Below are 12447 nucleotides of genomic sequence, written 5' to 3' on the forward strand. Positions count from 1 at the left end.
ACCTTAAAACTGGCACAATTTGGGCATAAATAACCCAGGAAAGTGTCTCTAATCCTGGGCACCACTTCCACTCAAAGTCCCAAGTCCTGATACGTGGCCAGCAAAGACTAAGGACATTTCTAAGCTATAGAAACAATTACAATTGTTGCCATATCACCTTCTCAATAACCTTCCCCCAAAATTACAGGTTACAGAGTTGTCTGTGATCATTAACTGCCTGGAGGAGAAGCACATCACCAAAGCAACAAACCTCTAATCAAGGGAGTGGGAGCAGAGCAGAAGAGCAAAATAACTCTTTAAAAAGCAAGTTGCAAGAGGCTTTTTTTTTTTAAAAAATCAAAATCTTATTTGGCACATATAGTTACCACCCCACAGCAGCAAAATTAAAACGCTGGAAAAAGTGAACATCATAAATTTCTGCCTACTTGGGAACATAATTTGCTGGAATTACACTTTTAGAGGGAAGTGCTTACAGGTTTTCATATTCAGCAGCAAGAGGAGTAATTATACTAATGAACTGACACAGTTCTGAAGTGACACAACAGAGAGCTGGTAAAAAAACAAAAAGTCAAATGTTTAGTTTTCAATTTAAAACGAAGACAAAATATTTTTTAAAACTTAAAAATGCCCAATTTCCAGGTATTCTAATAGAGATGAATAGATAGTTAAATTGAGGTCTGCTTATAAAAATCTTCACGTGGAAAGGTTTTCAAGTTTTCAGAAAAATCAGGATAAAAATAATCTTTTAAATATTACAGCAATATCATAACTTATTAATAAAGTTGAGTAGGAGAACCTATAAATTATCTGGTAAGAAAAAAATTAGAAATAATCAGCTATTTTGCACCTTCCATCAAAACACTGTGAGTTACACAACTATTTCCACGAGAAGATGGGACTTTGCCTTGAATGCAATTTGTGACCTATTGGTTTGATCCAGTTTCCACTGAAGTAAGTGAAAAGATTACCATTAAATTCAGTGAAAGCTGGGTTAGGCTCCGTTCAGATTCACAGTGGGGAAAAAAAAAACCCTTAATGATTATTTATGCCAGAAATTCCAGTGTAAAAAGCAAAATCGGCACAAATGTGTTGAAGAATTTGAAGAGAAAAATGAGCACAGTTGATATAAAATATGACTCCACTAAAAATTAGAGGATTACTAATTACTCTGAATACGTTTATAGAGAAGCTATAGATGTAATTTAATGGCACAAATATACTTGGAAATCCAATTATAGCAACAGAGCAGTGATTATAGAGTTGCATGAAGAGTTAAAATAAAATATGATACCAGATAAATGGGTATATTAGAAAGGCACTATTAGATTTTCTTGCATTTATCCACTGAGTGCCACCAGGCCTCTGAGCCAGGAACAAATAGGAGGAAAAAATAGCAGAGAAAGATAGAGTTTTCTTGCTAAATATAGTCAAAAACAACTGAGATATTTCTACTAAAAAAGATATAAATTTAGAGATACCAGCTACCAATATGTGATTTATACAGCAGATCAAAATAGTGAGTCTTATTCACAGTCCTGCTGTTCCAGATTCTCAACTTTTGTAAGCACTAAACCAGCAAAGAAGGAAAACTTGAAAAGGATTTACTGCAGAAAGTTGAAAGATCTCAGAGAAAACACAATATACCAATAAAAGGCCAATTATTGCAACCATCAATATCCAGCAGTGGGCTATCAGGGAAAAAGATATGCAGATTCCATTAGGAAAAAATACGGCCATGTCTGTCCTCTGGCATAACAACATTACTTATAAATGGGAAGATGGACTCTCACTTTATTTGCAGGTTTAAATAATAATTTGATACTTTACCCATTGTGTCAAGAAATTAAGATTTAGAGGAAACAAATAAATGTCCCTTTCTGATTTAAACCTAAAATAAGCCACTTCTTGCTCTGCTTTCTCTTGTCCTTGAAATCCACATTGACTTAAAACATATATATTTATAGTACATACCAGGTTTGCCAACTTTTGAAACCCAAGGAAAACATTCACCAATTGCCAGCAACTTGTTTAAATCTCTTCCAATCTTACCTGGTTTTGACATTCAAACTTAAACCAGGCACAACTTGCAAGAGATTTTGGTGAGAATTCCTCTCTGGTGAATTAGGAAATGCTTCTTTGGGAGGTTCCCCATTAATAAACACCTGCATTTAGCCCTATTTCACAGTTTGTCCCTATTTTCCAATCACAGGGAGAGGGCTGGTAAAGGTTTCAATTTGTAAGGTCACACAGACCTGGGTTATTAGCATAAGAAAAAGAGGAAGGGGGAAGAATGAAAATAACCCCTAAAATCATCTTTTATTCTGCTTTTGCTGCAGTACTACAAAGACAAACAGAAACATTCACATCCTCAGCTCTGCCTTGGCCAAGCAAATCTCATAAATGTCTGAATTTCCCATTATGGCCATGATTTCTAGAGGGAGATGAAATCTTTACCTCTCTCTAAATTGATGGGAGTCTCCCTCCTCCCTTCAGATGCCAGAATATGGAAGTAGAAGACTCTCCCTCTGAAGGCTGTATTTTATAATACTCTGATGAGATGCCTTTTGATTTAGGGTTGGCATGAAGGGAGAAAAAAACCCCGTTGTAGTCTGCCAGCTCATCTAACCCAACTTTAATCACTGACTGTGGAGACAGCTCTATCTGAGCCAGTCATCTAAAATCCCTTTAAAGTCAATGGGGAGAAATAGATGTTTTTAGGATGCAATTAATTGATTGGAAGGAAGAGGGATCTATCACATATGGAAAAGAATTATGGCCCAGAGGGTTCTGCTTTTCCTCATTTACTTCAGAGGAGTTCACACATCTGCATTTTCACAGTCATCCAGGACAGGTGAGAAGAATGTCCCCCAATTACTATCAACAAATCTCTCTTGTTTTGTTTTGTTTTTGGTTTTTTTTCATCTGTTTTACTGTTTCTTTTCCATTCTATTCCTACACTGAGTCTCTCCCGGGACATCAGTTCAATTTTTGCACTACAAGCCCATTAACCCCCTCAAGGAAATTGGTTCAATCATCTGATGGAAATGAAAACTTTTGGATCTTACACGAGCACTCACCTGGGCCAGAAGAACGGATCCATCAGGTTTAAAAAACACATTGATGGATAGTTTAGTGTCAATTGTCACTGAAATATTCAGAATAGGATAGATAACAAAACACTTCCTATAGTTGTACCACTCTCCCAAGGACCTCTGGGCCCTTCAGCTCCCAGGGCTCTACATCATGTCCCAAATGTACCAGAAAATTATGATTACACACAGCCTGTGGAGCTGGGGTGATGATTTTCATGGAGACAAAGAAGAATATTCCCCCTCAAGAAGACATGGCATATCCGTCCCCTTGAACACGCAGCAAACGTTAAGGGGGAGGAAAACTGATAACTGCAGATTTGCCTTCATCAGTGAGATCCAAAGAAGTCGAGTTGAAATAAGTTTGGCCAGACTTGAACATTGCAGAGCCCCCCAAAATCCCCTTTCTTTTCCCGAGGCGCGGCCCTGTGCAATTTTGTTCTGCTCTCACAAGCGGGTGAACCTATTTCCTCTCACCCACCAAAGAGCCACCATTGTGCTGGAGGACTTTGAGGAATCTGCTGCTCACTCTGACATAAGGGAGTAGGTTTTGTTTCATGTTTGCCTTGTGCTGGGACATTCATCTTCAAAGGGCCCCGCTCGCAACCGGGGAGCCTTAGAAGCGGATCAGGGGCAATTCAAAGAGCTGTGCACGGAGCAGGAGGGGGCTCCTGTTCAAAGCTGCAGCCTTGAATCTGCCACAGAAGAGCAGATTCAAACCCAAAGAGGTCACTTCACCTACCTGTAGTGGGATCTCGTATTCAGAAGACTCCAGCTAAAAATAAGGGGTATTTAGGCAGCGTGACAAGTGAAACCCTCGAGCGATGCTCTTCCTCTCTCTCCCTCACACACAGACAGGGACAGAGCAATGGCTCCTTTAGAAAAAAAAAAAACCCAAAACTGTAGGAGACATAATGGCCTCCAGAAACTTACTCACAGATCAGCTCCATCTGTAGCATCCTCCTGGCCTGAGCACAGAAGTTCCCAACGAGCTGGAGCACCACAGACCTCTGTTCAAACTGCCTGGAACAGGGAAACTGCAATCAGCAGTTGCTCAACACATGATAAAGTGGTAAAAACACTGATTTCTTTCAATTACCCAGGTTAATGCAATCTAGAGGAAATATTCTGTTTGGCTCAGAAATTACCTGTTCTCTGGTCAGATCTGGGAGCCCTTGGACAACAAAAGGATTCTGCTTGGGTGGGCACTGTCTAAACACAGAGCAATACCGAGCTGTTTTCCCCAGAATTCAGCCTTTACACAGGAAATACAGAGAAGTACAGATGAAAATACTCTTCTCTTCAATTTATACATGGAGAACTGAGACAAGGGGAGATGCAGATTCATGTACAAGCAGATTTACAAATGTTTAATGTCTTTGATGAGGTAAAGAAAATCAGAAAAGGATTTTTAAGAGAAGCAGAAGCATAATAAATAGTCTTGCAGATTATCTGCAGAGCCTTTGTATCAGGCACCTGACGTTTTTAAGAACAATTTAGATTAAATTTTTGTAACATCTGATTTTTTGTAAGATGTATCAGCTCTGCATCTGCAAGGGAGTCTCATTTTGCTACTGGGAGAGGGCAGTTGCATCTCTGGGATTTGATCCCTTTTCCCTGGGTTAGCAGAGGTTCTCCCTGCTCCCACTGCCATCACACACCTGATGTGGCCACTTCCCTCCTCCTTCAAACCTCCACTGCCACAGATACAAATCTCTGGACACAGTTTCTACCTCCTGAATCAGTTCTTCAGTCTCAACTGTCTTCAAGGACTTTTTTTTTTTCTTTTTTTTTTTTTTTTTAAATACTAGATTAAAATGCACACGATCCTGCATTGCTTTGTCAGACTCCTCTTATTCATATTTTATTTTTATTAAAAGCTTTAAAGCCTTTGGGCCAGTCTGTGACTGAATGGCAGTTCACAGGTACAGTTGCATTACTCCCCATATCATTATTATTTTGGTTTTTATTAGAAGTACTTGGGTTTGTTTTTCTTTTAACCTCAATTTAAACATCCCCTCCATTGCCATGTTCATTTTGCTGCAGTGCTGACTGAGGTGTTTCAGGTTCGTGGTGCTCCCTCCAAGTTTGATTTATAACAGCAGGATCTGATTCCACTTCTTATGTAACATTTGTGTTTTTTTCACATTTTCCTACTTAGCAAATATATTATTCCTTTAAAGCACCTGATCAAATATACTGGGATGGGAGAGACAATGCTAAAATTTAATTTAATTGTAAAATTATGCTTGTCCTGCATAAACACAGGTACAGCCTCCTTTGGACAAGGCATCTCCCAGGAAAAGCCAAGCATTTTGAGACCCTTCCATACAAGACAGGTGGAACACACACTGTGCTGTATAACCTGCTCTCAGATGGTTTCAAACCCTGTTTTTGCACTGTGTTTCCTTTTGTCCATATTTTATTCTCCCTTCTGCTGCCCTGGCAGTGACCTCACCCGGAGCAAGAGGCTGCAAGGCCCCGTAGCTCTTCACAGAAAGAGCAATTGGTTTGTTCCCCAAATGTTTCCCAGGTTGTAAAACAGCATAAAAGTACAAATGAGGAGCCTCATGATATTTTTCTTCCTGCTGTGTGCAATCAAGCCAGAAAGTATCCCTGACTCCCACAGAACCTGCAAATTACCTCGGCATACCTGACCCACCAGCAAACACAGCATTAGGACTATTTTCCCCCACTGATTCTTCTCCTGCTGAGCTCCTCCACGGGTCTGGGATGCTCCCTGCTTGCACAGTGCCTGGTTTGAAACAAAAATCCAAAACGTGAGTGAAATACTAAACCTTTGCCAGCAAAATATGGGAATTATTTCCAAAGAACTTCACGTCACTTTACATATTGCACAATTGACCCCATATATCTGCAAAGTCTGAAACTGAAGTAGATTCAACACAGCCAAGAAATAATCACAGAGAGCATTTTGGATTCAGCCAAGGATGAAGTAAGGCACTCTATTTTCAACAAAGCAAGCTGAGGCCACTGTTCGCTACGTTCAACTACATCAATTATACAGAGCTTTACTGGAAAAGGATTAAAAAGTACAAAGGTAAAACAAACAGCATTGCTGCAGTGTCCAGTAGGATGAAACCACTCCCTTCCATGGTAGGTATGATTACAGAAATGCTAAAAAGAGAAGGGAAGGAGGAATGGAAGGAAGGATTTCATGGACCTTGAGCAGACTCACTGCGACAGTGACACAAAGCCAGGGCACTGCAGCAACACACAGTTTGGAATTCAGCCCCCACGTCCCTCGTGTCACTGCCAGCACTCACGTCTGAACTCCCTATTTCTGTATTTCCTCTTTGCCTCTAGCCAGGGAATTCCATTATTTCACCAATGCAAAGTTTTAGATAATGTTGTGTTTCCTGAAGTCTCTTCCAGTTGTGTCCCTCCCGCCTCAGATCGTTGCAAACTATTTGCTTCACTCCACTTCTATCCACACTGTCATTTCCAGGATCTGCTCCGTTCAGCTCCATGTTCCTTAAAACTTTGATATTGAGTTCTTCATATGCCTAATTTGGGCTTAATTCCAGGCTGGGGTAAATCGTTACAACTCGGATGGAGTCAATAGGAGCACAGTGACTTACATCAGCTTTGTGTCAGTAAATACTGACAAGATTGATCTCAAACTTTTTCAGAACAAAAGATTTTCGAAGATGGATTAAACAACATAAATGCTGAGCTGTTTTGCTAGACTGCAAATGGCATAACACAAGCTTTGTGTGACATCTCTGAATTATCCCTTCGTGGTAATGTTGACATTACATGGTATTGACTCATGGAAGAAGCTTAAATACCCTTTTAAGTTTTCAAGACTCTTTGACAAAGCACTATTTCATTAACAAAATGTTAATGGAATCCAGGAAGCTTGACTCTACAGTACAGCCTGCTGCTTTCAAGAAGCTCTGACCGAGGGATGTGACTGCACAGAGCAATGTAATTCTTATTTTTAGGACAACAGAAAAGGAAGCAGGGCACTCATTGGTTGAGGGAGGAGGACCCAAGGGTACTTCCACAGTGCTCCACTGAAGGGCTACCACACCTTCTGCTGGAGAAGGTCAAAATAGCACAGATTAGAAAATACATCACTCAGTGTAAACTGGGAGAGACAGCAGTGTTGGTGTTTGCTTGGAGATAAGGCTTCTTGCTTGTGAAAAGGAGAAAGACCTGGAGAGCATTCCAGAGGGAATACCTGAACTGGGGTGAGATTTGGGAAAGGATAATTATGTATTTCCAGCTAAAATGATTGGTTCTAAGTACCCTGCTAATCAAAGAATCATAGGATCATTTAGGTCTGAAAAGACCTCTGAGATCATTGAGTCCAACTGTTAATGACACAAATGGCTCTCAGATAAGTACAGGGTTTATAATTGATGGGTTTACTGCTAGGAACAGAGCTTGGCTTTCAGGTTCTCGATCTGACCCAGAGAAGGGACTTGATGGAGAGCAAGGGGCAGCACAGGTGGCCCAGGTGGCCCTTGTCACCACCAGGACGACGGGGGGATACCCCTCTGTGGGGAGACAGCAGCACACAAGAGATTGGTTTGCACCCCAGGACCTGTGCAGAGCAGAGAGCAGGTTCCCCTCCCTCCTCTGGAGAGCAATAGATTGTTTGTGAACAACCACCCACAAATCTTTTCCCCAGTAACTCACAAATATTTATAACACTCCCTGCTCAGGACTGTGACATGGCCCCAGCACCTTTCCAGAGAGACACCACTTGTAAGTCAAATGAAAGGTGACAGACCTTCTCAAGAGGGAAGTTTTATCACACCTTGAATAGTCAAATTTTCAAACTTAAGTTTTTCTGCTGATTTCTAGATCTGCAGTTGCTTTATGTAATAAGGAAAGTTGTTATTAACCAAAGAGATTGGAAGGGATGGGCAGGGAAATACTAAACCTCTGTCCATTTGCCTGCTTTCTGCCTTTGACAGCATTTTGTGGGCCAACAACTTCCACATTTCCTCCTCTGTAGGTCATTTCATCTGTTCTGTGCACTCACATAAAGCAACAAGTGGAAGAAAATAATGTAAAAAAAAAGGAATGAAAAATTCAGCACTTAAAAGCAACACTTGACTGAGGTGCTCAAGGGCCACTTTGCTGCCTGAAACCCCTCCTTTTCTTTTTTAATTGTTTACATTTTGAATTGATAAAATCCACAGCAGTATAGATAACTTTGCCTGACTGCCCAGTAGAAGACTTGATGAGAAGCTGTCTGGAAGGGGGGAAAGTCACCAAGATACATTTTTATGCAACCATAAAATATAAATAAATAAACAAGAGAGCTACATACATAAATAAGAGACTCAATCAAACATGGCAGAGCTGTGAAACACATCTGCACTTGGGCACTGGTGATTGGATTAAAGGGTGGAGTGACCAGGTGTTAATGAGTCAGGAGTGAGGGAGCCCCATGGCATTGCCCTCCACCCTGTCATCACCTCCAGCACTGATGGGATCAGGACCAAGGGCTAAAAAGGGAGATGAAGATCCTCTGACATGTCTGAATGATGGACAAAAGGCTTGTTCCCTGGCTGAAAACAGGCATTTTGGTGCAATAGCAAAACTTCACACATCCACCCAACTCCTACATAACCAAGAAGTGATGCTGATGTCACTACTGTCACCAAGTTAATGCTCTTCTTAACAGCCCTTTGTCCTCTTGGGTTTGTTTGCTTTAATTCCCTGTGCCTTGAGAGGTGAACAACAGCCACAGTTTTAATTGCAGGCTGATCCCCCAAAGAGAAGACAAACACCCCTGTAGAAAGGGATGAAAGATTTTGTGCCAGCAGATGATTCATCTTTCCAAATACCTGGCTGCTTTCAAAAGGAGAGGAGGAAAACTGCACTGCCTCAAGGGTCTTGGCTGCCAAGGAGCTGCCAAGGAGCTGCAAATCCTCTGCTCAGGGGATTTGCTCCAGCACAAGGCAATCCCACCTCTCTGTTTCCCACTGAAACACCAGAGGAAAGTGCCTGGAGCACACACTTGACAGGCAGACCAGGGCCTTGTCTGTCCTCCAGAATCCTTCTGCTGAGAGAGTTTCCTCAAAAACTTGCTGTAACTGAACTGAAAATCAAAGACTGAGGCTCTTCAAGGATAACCAAATAAAGTCCTGAAGTTTTTCTGGGGTACTAATGGCCATACCAGAGCTCAACCTCCACACAGGATGAGTGCAACTATGAGCAGAGGATCCAGGTGAGATTTCAGGGCTCCATCTTCCTAAGGGTATGGAGATTCAATAACCTAACAAAAGAGAAAGGGAGAACACACGGATCATTCCTCAATAATCCGTTCCTGAATAATACTGTAGGTTTCAGTATAAAACAATTTGAAGGACTTACAGAAAAATCCAAATTCAAGGGAACTCTGGGAAGAAAGACATTTTGATCTTGACTGCAAAGTGTGGCCCTCACTCAAGGACACTGAACTTTGTGGTCTCCCTGGGGTCACGAATTTTCCACATGAATTAACAGACACCCATTGAGCTGCAGGACCAAGCAGGATTTTTCTCCTGGCTGAAGATCTGCCCCACGACATCCACATCCCACTGCCGGGAAAGCATCTCCCACCCTCCAGATAGCGCTGGTCAGAGCCCTCTGTGAATAACCACTTTATAATGTGAGACACTTACTATGCACTGGGTCACTGGTAGCAGGGTTGAGAAAGGGACATTCACATCTAAAATCACAAATCTCTATAGTCAACGCTGGAAAAATGAGCTCTGTCTCAAAGGCTCTTACAGACCCAGGAGGAGGAACACGCTCAAAGAACAGATTGCTGCAGTTTGTTAGCAAAGGTTAGGGAAAGCTGGAAACCTTAAGGTCTTGCAAATCAATCTGTGCATTGCACAGCTTCTCCCCTTCCAAAGCTGAGACAAATGCAGATTGTGTTTGTCGTGCTTGCAGAACAACCTGCAATCAAAAATCTCTCGCTCTCGCTGGAACGAGGCGACAACACTCCGGAGACACAAAGACAACTGGAAGGCAGAAGTTCTGCAGAAGGAGCATTTTGCTTCTAAAACTCCACTTCATCCCCCTCACGATCACACAGATTTCTGTCGATTCTTTACACTTTTACCTGTTATTTGTCTTCAGCTGCCACATTGAACCACGAGTTCTGTGACCATGAATTAAAAAAAAAAAAACCACTTTAAAAAAGGCCCAAACAAACTCAACAACATTTGCAACCGCATTTACATAAAATTCACTGGACACAACTGGCACTGCACAGTAGGATTTTTCTTTCCCACTCCTAGGAAGGAGCTGAGTTGAGCCAAGCTTAGCTGAGCTGAGCCCTCACCTACCCTCCTTCCTGCCCCTGAGGTGCCTCTCCCCAGCTCAAGGAGGACATTCCTTGCTCCAAAAGAAAAACACCTGTGTAGTACCAGGCACTGCTGATTTTCTTGAGGTAAGAGGGTATTTACTGTCTCTGGGGGACAATTCTAGGAATCAGCCCTTTTTTTATCTCTGGATGGGTCTTTAAATCAAAGATTAAAGAACTGAGAAAAGATACACAAAAACTGATAATCCCAACCCAGAGACCTTCCAATCATAAATACTTGTCATTCTCAGCATAATATGCAACCTTCAATACACTGTTGTGTTTCAGGCACATTTAGGTACCCTACAGAAATGACTTTAGGCTGCTATTATTCCTAAAGAACTTCAGATGAGTTTGGATCCATCATCATTCATCATGTCAGCCCCTCTACGGATAGTTACCCACACTTTGTCTGCTCGGGTTTATCTAATAGCTAGCCCTGGGTTTTATTAATTTCCACTGGTTTGCAGAAATCACAGAGTTCCTACTCTTTTTTATAACTTGTATCTTAACTTATGTCCATTTTTCATGAAAACCAAGCAGTGCTTCAAAGGCACATGACCTCTTCTGGGGCTCCTACTCCCTTAAGAAGGGATCCCAAATCTTGCCTTGTTGTGGTTTGGATTTCTCTGATGTTCGTTTCCTGGGATTTTTTTTAATGCTGCTGATAAATAGATTCCCAAGGGCAAACAACCCATTTTTATGGGGGGGGTCTTTCTCTTCTTGGATGTTCAGCAGCCTGAGTTGACTTAAAACCTTTTACTCTTCAAACCATTTTACATGTATGGGATTAGTGAGCATTCCTATGTAAGCAGAGATAGAGGAAAGCTGAATTTCCCTTGTCATTATTCCCTTGGCCAGAGAAGCTGTGGCTGCCCCATTCCTGGAAGTGTTCAAAGCCAGGCTGGATGGGGCTTGGAGCCATCTGGGCTAGTGGAAGGTGTCCCTGCCCATGGCAGGGGGTGCAATGGGATGGTCTTTCAGGTCCCTTCCAACCCAAACCATTCTATTCTGATTTTATGATGACTGAGGAAATAAATTGCCTTTTGTACTATTGATATATACGTGAAGGTATACACAATATCTACTTATCCAGCAGGCAGGAATCAGATTTTAAATATACATTTATGTGCTAAATCACTGTGATTTTAGTTTTTGTACTTTCAGTGAAAACCTCCACAGATCATTGTCAAAGCCACAATTGTTAATTTAACAGTTCTTCTGCAAAGAAAGAAAAGGAAAAGCAGAACATACACTTAGTGTGTATATATATATATATGTATATATATATACACACATAATATTGTATATGTTTCCTCTAGAATGTTACTATACTGTATTTTATAGAGGACTCCTCTCCTCCTCGATGACTTTTTGCTCTTAAAAGCTATGTAAGAGGCACAGTGGAGGTGAGAGCAAGCCCTGGTGCAGGGCAGAAAGGCTGCCCTGGCACCCAGAGCCCTGGCCATGAGGCACAGCCACCGCCCTGAGGCCACACAAGCCCCGTGTGACATCCACAGCCCCAGTCCCACAAGCCAGTGGTTCCAAGAAACAGCAGCACCTGCTCAGGATTTGGACACCACTGGGGTATCTGGGGGTCTGTGACTCCCCAAACCCTCCCTGACCCATGGACATCCCTTGGCTCACCTTGGATATCCCTGGAGCTGGAGCTCCTCTCCCCCCTGGCAGCTTCACGGGTATGGAGAGTCCCGGAGGTGATTCCCATCTTCAAACTCTTCCCTTTGGAGCACTTCAGCCACCTGTTCAGCACAGCAAAATATCCAACCCATTTAATGAGGCTTCTGGTAAAATCCTTCCTTTGAAGTCCCTCAGACCGTGACAGCAATTAACTCCAGCCCCATCTTCACTGCTGTTGTTTTACCTCATATCACTCGAGATCAACAACACCACTGATGGTGCAAATTATTTCCCCGCATAAGCAGTGAGGGAATGTGTCACATCCAGCACTTACTGTCAGCTGGCAAAGTGACCTGGCTGCAATTACAGCCATGATGTTGGGGT

The 12447-nt window shown here is 42.1% G+C and overlaps 1 long non-coding RNA gene across 4 annotated transcripts in view; it reads right to left on the minus strand.

Moving 5' to 3' along the window:
* Positions 1-12185, minus strand: part of LOC113990279 — a 42731-nt gene extending 30546 nt beyond the window's left edge. For 3 of the 4 annotated variants that reach the window (XR_005564058.1, XR_005564055.1, XR_005564057.1), the window contains exons 1-3: positions 12073-12185; positions 5743-5844; positions 4023-4112 (exon numbers count right to left, since the gene is read on the minus strand). This is a non-coding gene — a long non-coding RNA (uncharacterized LOC113990279). The remainder of the gene's footprint in view (positions 1-4022; positions 4113-5742; positions 5845-12072) is intronic. The other variant, XR_005564056.1, reaches the window with a different exon arrangement.
* Between the last annotated feature and the right edge of the window lie 262 nt (positions 12186-12447).

Source organism: Pipra filicauda, unplaced genomic scaffold (assembly GCF_003945595.2).
Source record: "Pipra filicauda isolate LSUMZ 115617 unplaced genomic scaffold, ASM394559v2 scaffold281_size1565311_pilon, whole genome shotgun sequence".
NCBI classification, from domain to species: Eukaryota; Metazoa; Chordata; class Aves; order Passeriformes; family Pipridae; genus Pipra; species Pipra filicauda.